The sequence below is a fragment of the Apus apus genome, chromosome 4, assembly GCF_020740795.1.
Source record: "Apus apus isolate bApuApu2 chromosome 4, bApuApu2.pri.cur, whole genome shotgun sequence".
NCBI classification, from domain to species: domain Eukaryota; kingdom Metazoa; phylum Chordata; class Aves; order Apodiformes; family Apodidae; genus Apus; species Apus apus.
The window spans coordinates 86,120,177-86,138,387 of record NC_067285.1 but is presented as its reverse complement, the minus strand read 5'-3'; the positions used below and the strand labels follow the sequence as shown (position 1 = coordinate 86,138,387).

The 18,211-nt window shown below is 38.5% G+C and overlaps 1 protein-coding gene across 3 annotated transcripts in view; it reads right to left on the bottom strand.

The window, feature by feature from the left end:
• DLC1 (DLC1 Rho GTPase activating protein) overlaps nt 1-18,211 on the bottom strand; it is a 233,960-nt gene that overhangs the window by 101,764 nt on the left and 113,985 nt on the right. The gene's annotated exons all lie outside the window — the stretch shown is intronic.

The window sequence follows — 18,211 nt, the reverse complement described above, 5'->3', positions numbered from 1 at the left end:
GCTAACGATACAGTCATCTAGATTTGGGGCTTTATTTGTGGATATCTATAGGATTCTAGCTTCCTGTTTAATCAAATAACTTACTGGGCACATAACTTGCATGCTCATTTATTAGACTAATATTTTCCTGCTTAACTGATATTTCAGGTAATCTTTCATGTTTTGACATGAAAAAGGTAAGAAATAGAGAAGAGATAAAGTAATTTTAAGTATCTGCAGTTCAGGCATTATATTTTGTTACCATATTTTTCTTGCATATCACCCTATCTGTGACACAGAATAGGGCCAGATTCTGAGTTGCCTGTATGTAGTAATTTATGCCAATTCAGTAATGATGGGATAGAATACCAAAATGAGAGGCAAAGGGGAGAGGAGAAAAAAGGAGAGGGAAATAGACCTCCACATCTTTGCTGAATGGAAAGATAAGGACCCTTATAAAAAGTTTATGCATGAAACTGAGGTTGTTACAGTAAATGAAGCCATTTGACCTTGTTTATTTTGACCTTTTAAATTGATTATTGTGTCCTGTGGCTTCTCTGAGGGAGGGAGGGAGGAAGGAATAAAGAGTTAGCTGAAACTCTCCTTCCCTTCCTAATATTGTGTATGGTAAGGTATGAAGAGGTGAAAGATCCCAGCCTAAAAAACTTTGTTCCCTTTGTCTTGCAGGAAAGTAAAAATGATTGAATAAAGTTGTCTTCATGTTAATTCAAGGTGGAGTCCTTCATTTTTACAACTACAGCCATTAGTCAGATACCATTATCTTCTGGAGAAATGTTATGTTATCATTAAAATTGATTAACTTCTCACAGAGTTGGCACACACAGATCAAATTACAGAATTGCAAGTTTCAGCCTGTGGATTTTCACTTCCTTTGAATTCCTTCCTAAGAACAAAACTGGTTTTTTTGTCATTTGGAACCAGACAATTTATTTCACACTTTTTTATTTTCTGTAACTTTTTTCAGTTATTCTCAGTTCCCTTCATTTTCACTAGACCTCATTTCCTCTAAGAGAAATATTGATCTCATTCTGATAAAGAAAATAAATTTATGGGATTTAGCATAGTGTAATTCAGAGAACTGGCTCACCATCTGTTTAATTCTGATCATAATTTCTTCCCATCTAGTTCTTTGCAGATGCTCTATAAAGACAAACCCTAATGTCCTGTGTACATCTTTGAACAAAATCAACAGCAGCAAGGGATCTCTAGAGTTTGCAATTGCTTTTCTCATTACACCCCTTCTGCTTTTTGAGGCTGGATGGAGAAATTCAATGGATGGATTAGAAATTCGATATGATTACACACTCTTGAAATGCACAGTATTTTTTTTTTAATTATTATTATTATTCTGGCAAAATTTCCTTATAGAGCAAGTGACAATGCTTACATAGGCAAATGCTGACATGAATGCCAGAGCATAATGTCAACTTTGAAGAATGTAAACCCCGTTCAGGTGACATTTGCTGTTGTTCTTATTAGTGACCAGTAGCTGTTATGCAGCCCAACAATATAGCCCAGAAAGAGTGGATTCATACAGCAAAATAAATGGTACCAGGATTCTGACACATCTCAAGGTGGAGTTACTTTGAACTAGATCTACTTGGGTCTCATGAACTGAATAAATCCTCACTAGGGGCTGGAGATCACTGGTGCACTACCAGGGTGCATCTTCTGGCTTGGTTTCATCTGAAGGCCATTCAGTTCATATTCACCAAGACAACTTGGAGATACAAACCAAAGGGCAGTGCTGGGAGATCCTTTTCAAAACTGCATGCCCTCGACCAAGCAAAAATGTCAATAAACCCATATGCACCATTATTCATTTTAGCAGCTAACTCAACTTCTAAAAAATAAAAGGTCAACAGAGCAATATACACATATATTGTTGATCAGGCTTTAATTCTTTGAGGGTTATTTTGGCTTCTGTTATACATGTAGACATGTCAGAGCTCAAAATATTTAAAACAGTCAGTGCAACCAGTTCAATGAAATGGGCTGGAAAATGTCAGGATGACCCAATAAGGGGTGAAGAGCTAGAGATAAACTAACAAATCAGAGGAAGATGGCTAAGGGAGTCTGTCTGATGTTACTTCATACATAAATGGGTAATCTAAGGAAGACTGTGTAAAGAATTTAATTCAATGTCAGAAACTTCTTAACAGACCATGGACAGAAAAACAACTAGGTATAGATAGGCTACAAATATGGACAAAAATTGAAAGGACACTAATTTTAGAAAAGTGTAGACTGAGAGATCTGAGGAAGGCAGATAAAAGCAAATGTATACAGTCAAAGAAATAAACTTGAAATGTATGACATTCACTGTGGTCATAAAGCAAACTAAGAGCAATATGAAAGTATAACATTATTTTAAAATCATGTCAAAAGAAAGCATCAGAGTTTCAGTTTCAGTTTCTATTTTTGTGTTATTTAAATAAAAACCCTTGTGGAACAATGCACTCAGTTTTGGTCTGGAGCTCACAATAACCAAAAGATGCTGAAAAGGCATCTACAAACCCCAGTTTGCTGGGATATCAGCAGTGGCTCTTAGTTCTGTGCTGGGAAATACTTTTGTGTTCAGGGGAAAGCAGAGGAGCTGCCAGGGCTGCAGTGCTATTACCTGCTGCTCCTGTTGATAGCCCTACTCTGCATGTCAGGCCAGCCCCTCCCACCTTCCCAGACACAGCTTTGTGTTTGGAGAAATGCTACTGCCCAAATGAAACCCAAATGAGAGATTTTCCCTTCCACATCAGACATGTTTCCTGTCCTCTTGCAGCTATAGCAGATTGTGGGGAGACATCTGCCTGGACCACATGCCTACAGTTACCTCCAGATTGTTTGCATGGAGGGGCTTTCTCCAGTACTCTGGTAAATTCATGCTCACAGTCCAAACTAGGAGAGGGTGCCACTGGTGCATATGTACTAAACCTCAGCTTATGAATCTCTGATGTTGGTCAACATGAATGTATTACTAATTTATGGGGAAAACGGTTAAACAGTTACACTGGAGCACTGGCAATGACATTAAAGGAAAAAGGTTTTAAGGGTGATATTTACAAACTGGCAAAGAAAATGTTTTCAAAGCAAGTGGAAAAATGTTTTGTTGCTCTTTTCAAAAATGTACTGGAAAATCACCTGAAAACAGTATCTTCCTTCAGCTGGGAAATGGTGCATCCTTCCTTATGTTACACCTACAATTCAGTTAGATGTATATGGGTACTACAGCAAAATGCATGCAAAAATAAGCAAAGTGCTAACCCCTCAACCAGAATTGAGGTAAAATTCTTGATGTAGCTCTATCTCTTGGCTTCACTGTGTCTGGGAACTTAAGGAAGGCCTCCAGCAGGCACAGGTTTTGTATTTGACTTGTACTCAGTGTGATCACAATAACAGCTGTCAATGTTCCAGGTATCTCCCAGAATTATTTTATTTTATTCAGTATTTCCTGTTCAATGGCTGACATGAAAAAGCCCAAAGAAATAGTTACAGTCAAAAAGTAAACTGAATGGGTCAACAAAGATGTGTGCTGGACTAAAAATAATATGAGAGGAATCTGAAGGAGAGGGGTCTGTTGCTGACAAGAGAGGAATGTGGCGGCCAGTGTTCGGGGAGAAAGGTGACAGTACACCCTCAGGAAAAAGGCAGCAGCGCACACGTGCTGAGAAGCATGCATGCCCAGGGAATTTGTGTCTTTGTGGGATTCCAGAGACAAATATTTATAGGGGCCAGATCCCTACCTGCTTGTCCAGCCAGCTTGGAGCCAGGCCAAGCCCTGCCTGTGCTCTCACCAGCCAAGAACGGCCTCACCACTGCTGCTCCCAGAACAGCCTCTGTCCTGTCACCCAGGCCCGGCCTGCCTCCAGGCTGAAGCCACTGACTTCTCCCACTTCTCTTTTCAGAAATATTTTTAGAAATGCCTTGTTAATATAAGCAGAGCTGAGCCTCTGCAGGCTTCCGCTCAAGCTGGAGCTCCTTGTGGAGTGCTCCTCATCGTTCTTAAACACATCGTTCTTAAACCAGCTGAGGGCAGAAAGCAGAGGCTAATTCCTTATAACTTTGCCACTCCTCAGTATTTCAGGCTGAAGGATATAAGCTTGGTAAACACATCTGTTTTCTGTCTTGTAGTGGTTCTGTCCATACTTTGGTCTGCAAAGATAACATTAAAGATCGTTTTTCCTCTTTAAGGCAAAGAGCAGACAGAAGGTACTAGGATGGACAGGAATGGTGATCTCATTTTTAGTTCTGGCAACATCCAGCTCTTAGGAAGTAAACAGTTGTGCAAGCATCACTCTCTTCAGGCTCACTCAAAATGCATCAACTTCCCTTCTAAGTGTTTATGAATGTGCAAATTCTTATGTTTATCTCTGGTTCATCTATGTGATTCTGGCCCCTTGAGTCTGGAAGGATATATGCATCTAAAATATGCATACCCAGATATCAGAGACACATCATTTTTAAAATGTGCTGCCAGTTTGAGCTTTGCTGTAACTTCCATGTGGGCTGGGACAAACAGTATGACAAATTCAGACCTTCTTCTCTGGGTGGTCTATGCAGCTTGTCTGGTCTGATGCACGCAGTCATCTTTCCCCTTGTTATAGACATGGAAAGCTAATGCCATGACTCCCCAAAAGTATCACAAAACAAAAGAGTGATTCAGAATAAAAATTTTAAGTCTAATAAAAAATGCCAGCTGGGCACATAGTGTGTGTCATTGTTTCATTTTTCAGCAGATGTCTTCAAATGCTACATACAAGACTAGACTGGGAAAAGAGCCCTTTGAATTTTGACTGTAACCTGCTTGGATTCCCAAAGAAAATCTGGTACAGCAACATCTGCTGTATCTGCGAGACCTGACACCTATTAGGTCTTCAGACAAGAAGCTGCCACTAATCGGAGATTTTAAAGATTTAGAGAAATTCCTATGGGAAGACATGCAAATTAAATTTAAGTTGTTGAAACATAAAAGTTTCAATAGAAGCTTGACAAATCTCAACAAAATTATTGATATGACAAAGCCACACCCTTATTCAATTTGATTTGGTTTTTAAAAAGCAGATAAGGTAAAAAAGAGAGAAGTTTCATTTAGCCTATATATGTCCAGTCAATTTGTCTGTCCCATGGACTACTTTTCAGTGCTCAGCTTTCTTCATGTCTCTCCAAGGTGCAGGCCTGGGAGCAGACTGCAGGTGGAAGGACTTGACCTTACAATGGCAGTCCCTCTTTGTCATCATTCTTTCCTCCCTCCCATCACGGGAGGGAGCAGGATGGGTATGTAACACTGTGGCATTTCCAAAGAGACGTCTCAATGAAAAAATACTGCCAATACAAGTTTTGCTTTTTTTGTCCCAAATTGAGAATAAACATTTCAGAAAAGACATTATTTTTTCTCATTTCTTACACTAGGAGTGAAAATCAGCCCATGATGGAAAGCTAGATCTCCAGACTTGGAAGGCAGGCAGGGTAGGCAGGCTAGGGGTTATAGTGAGGAAGACAAGTCTCTTTTCCCATGTTTCAGCCTTTTACTTACTGAGGGAGAATATTGTGCCAAGTGTCACTGTGAGGTATAGATAAAAAGAAGTAAAAATGAAGGTTAGTCATTTAAGGAAGAAAGTGCAGAACAGGTTGGGAGTCTTCCCAGCCCAGTGACTGGAGTTGTGTTTTGATTTGTGCATGATGCTCTCTCCTCTTCAGCCTCTCCACTTATTTTTCACCTTTCCAAATTCCCTTACAAGTGATTAATTGCTTCTGTTTTTCTCTTCCACCTTCTAAAGACTGCTCCATCATGTTCTGTGCAGTTTCCTCCCCATCCCTGTCCCAATAACTATGTCCTTCTCTGTCATCTGACCTCTAGTTATTATGGCCAGCTGCTCACTCCTGTTTTGCTCCTCTGACTGCTCCCTGCTGGGGTGGGCAAGGGCTTGAGGGTGTTTTGTGCCAGTGGGAACATTGCTGCCCTAGATAAAACAGACTGCAGCTGGTCTGCATCCTGATCTCTGGAGCTGCACATAAGAGAATAACAAAAGTTTGGGTGGCAGTTCCTGCAAAGGTGCTGATAATGGGAGTGCACACCTCAACCCTATGTTATTGTGTGTCCCACCCTATTTTGCTCTCAAAAAACATGCCCCATGACACATGTCAACACCCTGTAGTAAACCTTTGAACAGCCTAGGAGCTAAATGGATGCAGTCTGGAGGAGATAGGAAACAATGTACCAGATAGAGAAAGTTTCCTGAGCTTCCTCCACGGACAGGAAGAGTGCAGTGCCTGCTGTCCCTGCACTATCTGCTTTCCCATGGCAGCAGAGGTGTGGTGAAGCCCCAAGGACAATCCTCCTTCCCTCAGATGACAGCCATAGCCTCTATGCATACTGCTTTTGCAAGCTGTGCAGGCTCTATACTCTCATGTGGTGGCCCAGACCTGTATTTCTGAACAAGAGTGTTTAAGTAGTTGGAAATGAAATACACAAAACCCACCTTTCCTGGCAGCAGTCCATAACACAGACCACAATGACTGTTGTTGCTTTCACGGACTTTTTAATTGAAGACTTATTTTGGTGAAACACCAAGAAGATCTTGTCAAAATATCTACCTTTTCTCCACCTTTTGTTGTGTGAAAAATACATGCCGATGAGTCTATGCAAATCAAGAAGAATAGCAAGTAGCTGAATAACAAGAAACAAGATACAATTCTAGTTTCAGTTTTACATTGTTCCATATTAACCTGTTTTTTTAATGTAACTGGTTATAAACTATCCTTACATTACCAGAAAAAAGTCTTGTCCTTTCTGCCAACTGTTTTCTTAAATACTGCATATAAATGAGAAAAAACAGGACCTTTGGTGAACACTGGTGCAATAGTTTAAAATTCAAATGGGAATGGAAATGTTAAATTTTCATTCTGGTTAGCCATGTGTGAGGCACCTGCTTAAAGAAGTTTATACAAATATAAAAATATTGCAAAATAGTATTAATAGCATTGCTGCTTCTTCCTTTACAGTGACCTGACATGCAAATGACTCATACTGAGATATCTTTTTGTCGGCTGAGTAATACGTTACAGCTTGAGTGCTCCCATCACTGGGATTAAGGCAGGCCAAATAAAAAATAATGGAATAAGATAAATGGTCTAAGGCACATCTTTCTTTCTAGCAGAAATGCAAATGTGGATATAAGCAAAATTGCAATAATAGAAAATAGCAGATCCCATAAAAAAGAAAAAGAAAAAAAGAAAAAGAGAATGCAGTAAGCCCAACACTTCTCAAACAAACAACACCCTATTGTTACTCTCCATTCAAAATCTGTCTCCATAATCTTTCATAATTAGCATTTTTCCTTCCTCATCTTCAGGTTTTTTTCTCTGTAACACTCTCTTGTTGACTCTCTCCTGTCCCTGTCTACCTTGTTATACTAAAGTGGTCAAAGGTCTTCCTCTTCAGAGATCCCTAGGGCAAGATGTCACAATCTAAGACATGAGTTTAAAATAATCTAGAGGTAGATGGCTGGTGCCTGTGTACACAGCAGTGAGCAGAATGGGAGTGGGGGGAGTGTTATCTGAGCTGGACTCATCTAAGTCAGGGATTGAGTGGGAAGATAATTCAGAACACAGACTAAAATCATTCTGAACAGACATCAAAGAGCAGCAAGAAATTTTAAACCAAAGAAAAAGTCCCAGTGCTTGCAGAGCAATATGAAAAAAAGCTCATTCCTGAGAAGATGTAGTGAGGTTTAAGCGTCTCATGTAAGTTGTCTTCATTAGTCCTGTGTAATGTGTGTTTTTTTAAGTGATGTAAAAACACTGAGCAGCCCTCTTCCCTTCTCATCCCTGCTGCTGCCATTGTGGCACTGTGAAACACAATCTCTGGAGCAGGTTTGTTTGTCATGGTGAAGACAAGCAGAATGTAACCCTCTCGGAATTGCTGGTTTGTGGCTTCAGTGTCAGAGAAAATGGGGAAAACTGGGATTTTCATAGGAAGCGATGACGTAGGAAGTAGGATTCAAACAATTTCTAAACTTTCACATAGGTATTATAATAGACTTTTTGGGATTTCACTAATTAAAGCACTGTTGGATAGCTTGTGAATGGTAACTTCTCCTTGCTCCATTTTTGTGCAAAAGTTTATTTGCATGATTAGATTGAGGATTTAACACTGCCTAACTTCTTCAGACATGTGGTTTCAGTTTCTAGTATCTGTCATACTTTAACTGCTTGTCCTGGAGTTGTCTGTGACATAACTTCTTTGAGGTGCTTTATTTCTGTCTCTTTAAAATCCAGCTCTTTGAGGAAAATGAATGAAAGGATGTGTTATTTTCCTGATGTTGAAAAATTCTAGCAAGTTTTCATTAAATACTTGTTTATTATTTGGTATGGGAATTTGTTCTTTTGTAGACATATTCCTTTTTCCATCTTTCTGAAAGTCCATTTGTTGTAGCCATTGACAAGCCTTTGAGAAACTCTAATTCACAGCTGTTCAGCAGCATTCAATGTTAATGGCCAAAAGCCCAGAGATATTTTCACACCTGGGGTATAAGCAGCCTGGGAAGTCTTTGCAAACACAGCTGTAGGCCCACAGCAGGCTGCATGAACAAGAGAACCCATCTCACCTGGGATTTTACTGACCTCACTGCTTCATCTCACAAAAGGGTGGAAGATAGTCAGTCCCTCATCAAATGTAATAAGGAATGAGAAAGATGTGCTGGGGTTGGGAGGCAGATTTGTGTACACAGCTTTGTGAAGCAGAGGGGAGACATGCAAGGAGAAGAGAGGGCAAGTGTATCTGTCTTTTATTTACTGTAGCTTTAGTTGCATGCTTCCTTTTGGCAACTAAAATTCAGCTATTACATAGCTAGCAAGGACTTTCCTTATGTCCTGCTCTAATGGAATGGAATAAATTTTGGAATGGAATAAACTCTGGAATAGAAAAAACAATTTTAAACAATTTTCTGTCTTCTTTGCACTGAACAGATTTTATTTTCAGGATATTGACTACAATTAGATATTTATTTTTTAATAAGAAAGAAAAATCTATGATACTCAATTAAGTGTTGCATGATAATTTATGGGATATTGTTCTTCTGGGGTTCATTTCAACTGAAGTCTTGTAGTAACTGCTGATTACAAATTCTAATACCTAATCTTTCAGAGATAAAGAATCTAATGTTTCACTTTACCTTTTGTAAGCTTAATGTACCACAGATGTAAGTTAAAGCATTATAGGGAGTGTCAAACAATTACCCTGATGATAAAAGCAGTCATCCTATCAACTGAAAGATACATTCTATTATCCATAATGAAGCCTTTGTGAATAATGAATGTACCTGGCATTACAAAGGAAATGTAAAACTCCAGCTGAAGTTATTAGATGTTAACATTTCATATTTACTCCATGAAGTTTGCAACATTATTAAATGAGGTTTTAATGAGACACTCTGGTTTGCTATTCTAGGAATTGGATTTTGTTGTATATTTACCCAATTTATTTCACAGCTAATCAGCCAAAATTGCTTCTGTGAGCACTTTGCTGTTCTTGCCAGCACCTGATTGTAGGCATGGCATATCTGCCCTCTGGAGCATCACTGCAGTGCATGGAAAATCTTCACTTAAGAGTCAGGCTACTACACTGCTATTGAAGGCTGGCTGTGGAGGAACTGTGAGCTTGGACTAGCTGTTTCATGGATCAGGAGGCTGATAGGATACAGCAGTATTTAGGCTGATTTTTAGGTTCTGAGACTAGCTACTCACTTGCAAATTCCCATAATTTATTTTACAAGGTTATTTCATTACTATATGTTCAGCAAATTCGCACTTCACAGACTCAAGAGAAAGGTGAAAGTGCAAAACCTGCATTTGTAGGGCTGAAACCCTGACCTGTGTTTTGTTATACTCTATAGCTGATCTAATATTGTTTTACAGTCAAGTAATTATTTTGAAAGGTAAGAGATACAGTGGTATCCCCACATTAACAGACATCCCTGCTTATTGTCAGGGGGTTGGACTAGATGACCTTTAAAGGTCCAATTCTATGAACTGGTTCTAAAATGAAGATTATTTGCTCTGGTCTTGTATCTAAAATACTGTAGGCATTTGTTGTTACAAGATATCTAGATGATGCGGTGAGCTCATAGGAGAGCTTAAAAATCTGTTTATGAATGATGCACGCTATTTTCTATGAACTTAAAGTTTTCAGAGTCATCATTACACTACTGAATCATACAGCTCTTAAAGAAATAGAAAATATGTGCCTTGCACTCAGGTCCAAGGCAAAATATTAATGGATCTGGACTAATCAAATGTAGGCCTTGAGAAAACTGAGTATTTAAAATAAAAGCAGCAACACGAACATGGAAAAGCTACTTACAAATTTTTATGTACACTAGAAGCAAGGTACGTACAAGGTAAGTATAAATGTTCCTCTAAGTACTTTATAACAGAAGCGGTGAGGGGAACAATTACAGAGCTGGTGAAATAATGGAGAAATTATTTCAAATGTAATGAGTAATTAATGTAGAAATTTCTAGGAAAAAACCCGTAATTACAAGAAAGGAATAAAACACAAGAAGACAAAGCTCACATCTGAGACTGATAGATGAGAGTAATATTTTTTAGGATATATTATTAAAAACAATGTATTTCAGTAATGATGAAAGGATATATATCTCAAATGTTTGATTGGGAAGAGAAACATGGTAAAAATGTACGGCAGTTCTTTACTATTCCTGATGTTTTAATCGTAATATTAATTTTTTTCTCATCTATGTAATAGTAAAAACAACTGTTATTTACATTGTCAGTATTTCCATAAAGAACAAACAGATATACTCTATTTGGCACAAATAAATCCCTTCTTGAATGCAGCATGTAGTTTTACCTTCTTCAGTACCACAAAAATGTCAACATGTTTTGAAGGAATTCAGATAACAGCAACATAAATTATTAAGGGGCTGGAGAGTTTGATTTACAAGGAAAGATTAAACTGTGTTCTGCTTAGCCAAATGACAGCTAATAATGCAAGGGGCGAGCAATGATAACAGCTTACAAGTATTTAAAGTGTGAGCACACCGAGAGGAGTGAAGTGTTAAAGGTGGTACAAGGTTTCAAAACCCTGACATGACATTGAAGAGAGTATAGTGTTTGTGTATGTTTTTCTTTCAAACTAGGACTAGTTAATCTGTGGAGTTTATATAACGACAAAATAAAATATGGGAATAGAAAATCAAGGAGAAAAAAGTGGAAATATAAACCAGAAGGATGCATGTATCAGCTATGGTGCAAGTCCTCATGCAATATATATTTAACAAAGAGGTTAGCAAGATCAAATTTGGAATCAGTATTGTAGTTCATGCACTCTTTGGAAAGAACTGACCCTGAAAGTAGGTTTGCTTTGCTCCAAAAGTTTTGCAAGCTCTTTATAACCTTTCACCCCTTCCCAGTAAAAATGATTTGCTATTCAGACAGAAAATTCGTCATATAAGACTTCAGTCTTGTAATTGAAAAGTGGTCCTCCGATACACAAGCTATAAATGGAATTCTGTATTTCTTTCAGCCCAGTGTCACATGCAGAAATACATCAGGAAAGAACAAGATGAAGGCAATATCAGGAGAGGGGAGATGGGAAAGCTTGGAAATAGAGTCAAACATACACACACATGCTAGCAAGTACCCTGAAGGCTAAACTCAATAGATCTCTACTGAGAGGTTAGAGGCTGTGAAGCTCTTTCTTCCAGGTAGGTTTTCCAAATAGTTCATCTGGGCTATTTCTATCATAGAACATTTAATTTTATATGAGAGCTATTTTCAAGATGTCTGTGACTGTCACAACGAATAGCCTGTCCACAGCACTGAGGGGAGAGCTGCTCTGTCTCTTTCCCGAACTCAGGCCAGTATGGTGCACACAAAAAACTACATTAATTATCTGCAAACTCTGGAAAAACAGCTTGTCAGGTTTGCATTTCTGGTACCTTTTCAGTGCTTGTTTTCTAATTAATAATATTCAGTGTATGTGATGAGTCTAAATCCCTTACAAATGTAAAAAAATCTCTTTAAATTAATGCCTTCAATGCACCCTTGGCATGGAGAGTATTTTGGCAGGGCTGGGTTAGCTATGTCTAGTGGACCATGGCAAAAGCTTGCCGACCACATAAATAAAGTGCTGAAACAGAGTAGTTCTGCCATGCTAAAGACCACAACTGTAAAATTTTCTCAAAAGAGTAGGCCTCACACCTATAGTCAAATTCATCAACAATTTTACCAAATTGTCCCATTTGGACAACTTATACTTAGCATCTGCTTCCTCCCGGTCTCCTGATCCCTAGGAACTAAGAACAGGTAGAAAGGATCTCTGCCAGCCCACTTCTGTTACTTCTTTCATATGACTGATATGACATTTGGAGAATAACAAGGACCCAGATTTGTCTAAGTTATCTCTCTCAGGCTTGATTCAGAGCAGAATCTCTACAAAGTTCCTATCATGAACACTTAAGTCTTTAGTTCAGTTCTCACCTTGATTTAAAAACTGGACAAAGAAATGGAACATCACAAGACATGGGGACTTCAGACAATGAAACAACAAACATACCAGCAGATGAAAGATGCACAATCAAATATAATAATGGGATTTTTACCTCACAATTTTATATTGACAGACAAGCATATAATTTTCCTATCTGCCACATATGGGGAGAATTCCAATTAATTCCCCATGAAGACAGTGGAACCAGTCATCCTCTGTAAAAGTTTTAAAAAATAATTCACAAATAAGGTCATACATCACTCTTGATATACCTTATTCACTCTTTAATAAGAGCAGTGCACAGTCTAAAGCACTGATGAAAACTGAGAACATTATTTTAGGAACATTACCTTTTAAAGCCTAAGAGATTCTAAATACTTAACAGCGAAGAACATCCACACATGCAACTATATACACAATGACATGTCAGTCCATCCCAAGAACCTAATCTGTCAGTCATTATTTGAACAAACAACAGGCACAGCTGGATACTGAATTTGCTGTACTAAGTCTTAGTACTTGTATACTCAATGTGTTTACAGGCTAAACACAGGTGTCATTGCTGCTTGTACACAAGAAACTGAACCAAAGGAAGAAAAAGAAACAGTTGACACACGTTGGATGCTTTTTCATGGGTTAAATCAGCTCAGCACTGTGTGCTCATGTTGGCAGATTTCTAAAGGAATGGCTATGGTATGAGTCTGTCTTTAGGTGACATTCGGAGGAAAAGCAGGAGATTTAATCATGCCAGTGACCTTCTTACATCAGTTACATTATTTAACCCTTTATGTATAAGGAACAAAATGGAAGAGAAACACTGAAGTTCTTTAGAAGAGGATGTGAAAGGATGGCATTTTTACAGGAATGATTTTTTTTTCAATCTAAACATACTACACTTTAGTTGATGACTAGAAAAGATTACACATGTGGGCCAAAAGAAAACCAAATCAACAACAAAAACTTTTGAGTTCTATGAAAACTTCTACCAGCAGTTATAGGAGAAAATATTCTGGTCTTTTTGTACTCTTTTTAAAAGACTGATGGTAGACTGCTTGTTTAAAATTTGGAGTTGGTAGTAGAATGAGCACCTATCGGTGTACTGAAAACAAGTTTGAGCTTGACTAGCCCTTTATAAAAGTCAGAAATAAAACAAATATATTTCAAAACATCACACCTTATATCTATACTGTATATGAAAAATGCAGGAGGAAACCAAAGGGCAATTAAAAAAACAGGTTTTAATATAAGTCCTTCAATATTAAACAAGCTTTGAAATGCTTTGTCTCTTCAAAGTCATGACAGGTCTGAGTTTCAATTACTAGGATTAGACTCAGTTACCTAATTAACCTAATTTCCACCTGAAACAACCTAGTTGAAAACCTCCTCCCCTACATAAGAACTGTAACATTTCAGCATCTGGATGTTCAAACTACTAAACAATAAATTCTGGCAACTAGGAGTAAGAATGATGCAGAATTTTAAATAAACTTAAAAAAACAGCTCTCAGATATGTTTTTGACAGATACTGAAAATTAATTTAGAACAAAAATAACAGAATCATAGAACCATAGAATGGTTTGGGTTGAAGGGAACTTAAAGATCATCTAGGTCCAAGCCAGGTGCCATGGGCAGGGATGCCTCCCACCAGACCAGGGTTGCTCAAAGCCCCACCCAGCCTGGCCTTGGACACTTCACAGCTTTGCTAGGCAACTTGTTCCAGTGTCTCACCACCCTCACAGGAAAGATTTTTTTCCTGATAATTAGTCTAAATCTACCCTCTTTCAGCCTAAAACTCTTACCCTTGTCTTATGACTACATGCCCTTGTAAAATGATCCTCCCCAGCTTTCCTGTATGCCCCCTTCAGTTACTGGAAATGCTGCTATAAGGTCTCCCTGGAGCTGCATCTGCCCCATTTAATAGAAAAAGGGACTTTTTCTGACTTTTGCATTGTTGTGCATGGTGTGTAAAGACAAGGAGGAATGTGTGGAACACAGAGAAGGCCGTGCAAACTTCTGTAACTACTATATTTAGTTTCTCAATGACAATCACCCCACGAAAGGACTCCTCTTAGAAAAATAACAGGAGACCAGCTGCTAACTCCTAACATCACTAAGCAAGGAAGCTGAAAAAAGAGTAGATAAGTGTGTAGCTGAAGCTTGAAACAAAGAATTGAACTTGGTATGGATTTCTAGTCTCACAGAAGTGCATGTAGGACAGCTGGAATCATGTATGTTAATGAAATCCATTGTGTTAGCAGCAAGTACGTGGCTGACCTTAGGTCCGTTCTGCTCCTCCTTGCTTGAGATCCAACATGCTGGATTCCCGTTGGGCAAAAAAATGCTGACTTGTTCTGAAATGGTGTCTAGTGTTACTGTAAACACACACTGCTTTTACAGCTCCCAGCAGAGTGCTCTCTGAATGGAGGTTACATGATCTTTATACTCCTGGCAGGAAAGAGAAGATGTTAATGGGGGGACCTCTGTTAGGAACAGTAGCCTTTAGCAAGAAGAGGAAGGGCCAGAGCATGGTTATGTATCAGGCAGTCTATGTAAAGACATGGTCTGCATTGCGAATGCGTGACATAATTTTGGAAATGCTAAGGATTCACAGAAAACTAAGTCCAGCAGTAACAGATTAGGGGACTAATGCAGTGGACACTGTACAGGTGGGAGAATACCAAAAAGCAGCAGAACTGATGCAGATCACGTGTCTTGTACCAAGGGAGTCCAGATGAGGAAGCCTATGTAGCTCATATATATAACAAACACAGGGGTAGAAGCAAACATCAGCAAACATGAGAGTAGAAGAGGGGATGTTTAGTCTGCAAAGGGACAGTCTGTCACAGTCTCAAATCTCTGAAGAGACTCCATAATTGCTGTTAAAGACCACAGACTGTTGTAGTAGGTTTTGAACAGCTATATGGTCCTTCAAGTTCTAATTCTATGTCAGTTAGAATTGCATTTTCTTTGTATTTAAGTACATTTTCTATGTTAAATTCTCTGTGCCCGTCTGCATCTAGTGCACCCACTTCAAGGCATTTGTTTCCTAAGACACTTGCAGCAGAAAACTGCTACAGGAAATACCTGATTTCTTCCTTCATAGTTTTTTTGTCTGTATCCTTTACTGCATCAAACTGCTCTCTCAGTCCGTGTTGGGGCAACTGTTTGCACAGCTTGTTGAAAGCCAGCTCACTAAACCAATGTAGGTTAAATAGATGGACTTCATCTGAATCATGTCAGTGATCCAGCTCACAACAAATGCTTGAATTCCTGAATTTAGAAGGCAGTGAAATATTGTTGGAGAAGGAACACTGTGACTCACCTTCAACACAAAGCTCTCTTTCAGGCAAACGCAACTTTCAGTTTGTGCAAAGGTGAATCACAAGCTGGCCTACAGAATACATGAAGAAGGATATATATTCTGCAAGCATAGCAGATTCATGCACAATGAAAACCAGGAATTATTGCCTGAACAGTAAGCCAGGCTATAAATCATGTTTAAAAACAGATGGCATGCATTTGAAGGGAAATCCACATTGAGATAGACAGCTACACAATGACTACAACTTTTAGGGATTCACATCCCTCTCTCAACATTTTAGCTAGTAGATTTCGTAAAGGTGGCTGAGCACACTACAGCTGACCACTGTAATGCCAAGAGTTGAGAAGTGAAGCATAGACACAGCAAGAATGGGGCGAAAGTATTCAGTTTCCACTGAAGGTCTGCTTTGTTCTGCAATTGGGTAGCTTTTTCTTACGAAATATGAGATAATTAATCATGCTCACCTGGTTACATGTTGAGTGAACACTTTAAAAGAATTATGAAAAAATGCTTTAAAAGCATACAGGAAGGGAAGACAGGGTACAATCATACTGAGCTAGGACATACACTTCACAAGAAACAGTGAACTGTATTGGCTTGTATACACACTAGCAGGAATGTGCACATGGCTTGTGAGTCCTGTAGGTGATATTGAACAAGGTAGTTTCATTTCAGGCTCTGGTTCAAACTCTAACTTCACTTTTTGGTCATCTCTTGTGGTGCAGATAGTTTGTGACACATAGCACTGGGGAAACAAGATTTCATTCCTATTTGTGAGGAAAATGCTTGAAGGAATGGACACTTATCAAAGATGAACTGTGAAGGAAATAAATGCTTGACTAGGGGTCAAGAAAGCTTTAGCAGGAGATGGTAGAGATGAACTTTGACTGACTCATCATTTTCTGTTGATTGGGCTAGTGAATGGGAAAGGCTTTGGAAAACGAGCTGGAAAGACTACCCTGTTCAAGTAAAATAACAGGGCCTACAGTAAGATTCTAAACTATTGAAGATGACCAGACTCAATCCAGAAGCACACACCACAAAAGTGAGGACACCAATGCAAGAAAAAGAATGCTAGGTTTGTTATGGTTGTGGGGTTTTTTTGTGTAATCAACCAAAAAAAGAACATAATTAAAAAGTACCCCACATACTATGCAAAACTGGTTTGCTTACTTAAAAACTTTAGATGCCTTAGAAGAATTAAACTGTCCCTTAAAATGAAGTAATGAGCTCATGTCCAGATGTCTGGCAAGATAGTTGTGGTCACCTCTGGATCTGGACGCCTGAAGCTATAGAAGTCCTCTTTGGAAATGCCCAGAAAACATACTCAGGAGATGTCTGGGGTAGGGAAGTGAAGGTAGAAGGGCTTGCAGGGAATCACAGAGTTGGAGGGCATGGTAGAGTGGAATCCAGTCCAGTCCTTATAAATGCCGTTGAAATTTGGAAAGGATTCCCTGTTTCTAAAACTTGTTTGGTATGTTAATATTCTTATGAGTATTAAATCCAGAAAGTTCCATGTTGTTCAGTAAAAATTAGAAGGGTGCATAGGAAACTTAAATGAATCACATTAAAAATGAACATATGACCTATAAGGTTTGGCATATTTTTAAATTAATTTATGCTGCTCTGAACTTCAGACACTGCAGTCATCCAAGCTTCAGAGTAGCATGTGTCCCTCTCAGGGTTAGATGTGAAGCTATTTAGTGATTTCAGTTTGAAAGTTAGGCAGTGCTCCTCTCAAGAGATGCAGAGTAGGCAATGAAGGAAAGAAAAAAAATAAAATTGCATTGCACCTTCAAAATCAGTTTTTAGGTATTACACATATGATTTTAGTTTAGTCATATAATATCACTGGAGAGCAGAATTATGGCTCTTTTCTTACCTTAATCTATTTGATGCTATTTAAGAAGAAAGCTTATTTGAAGTTTCAGCAGCTTGTAAATTTAGTTTTGGTGGTAACTGCTCCTCTGCAATGTGTTTTGTGCCTCAGTTACAGATATGCAGAGGCAGTTTACATGTTCTTCACTTTAAAATAGGGTTGTTTTTTTTTGTCTTTGTGAAACATGAAGGCCATTAACATTTCATGAATCAAATCACAGTGCTCCTAAATTCCTACTATGCTTTACAACTGTTGCTTGCTTCAATGATTAAATGATTCATTCACCAATGTTTAATAAATTGGGTCTTTTAGCACAATGAGCAGAATATCTCTTGCTACAGGCTACGCAATTCCTTGAAATGTTGAAAACTGAAACGCTTTAAAAATTGTAAGGGGGGAGTATGTGGAGAAAGAGGATATTCTGATTCTACTGTGACATGTACTACAAAATTTGTGCTATTTACAGCATAAACCAGAGTTGCTCTGAATATAGCACACTTTTCTT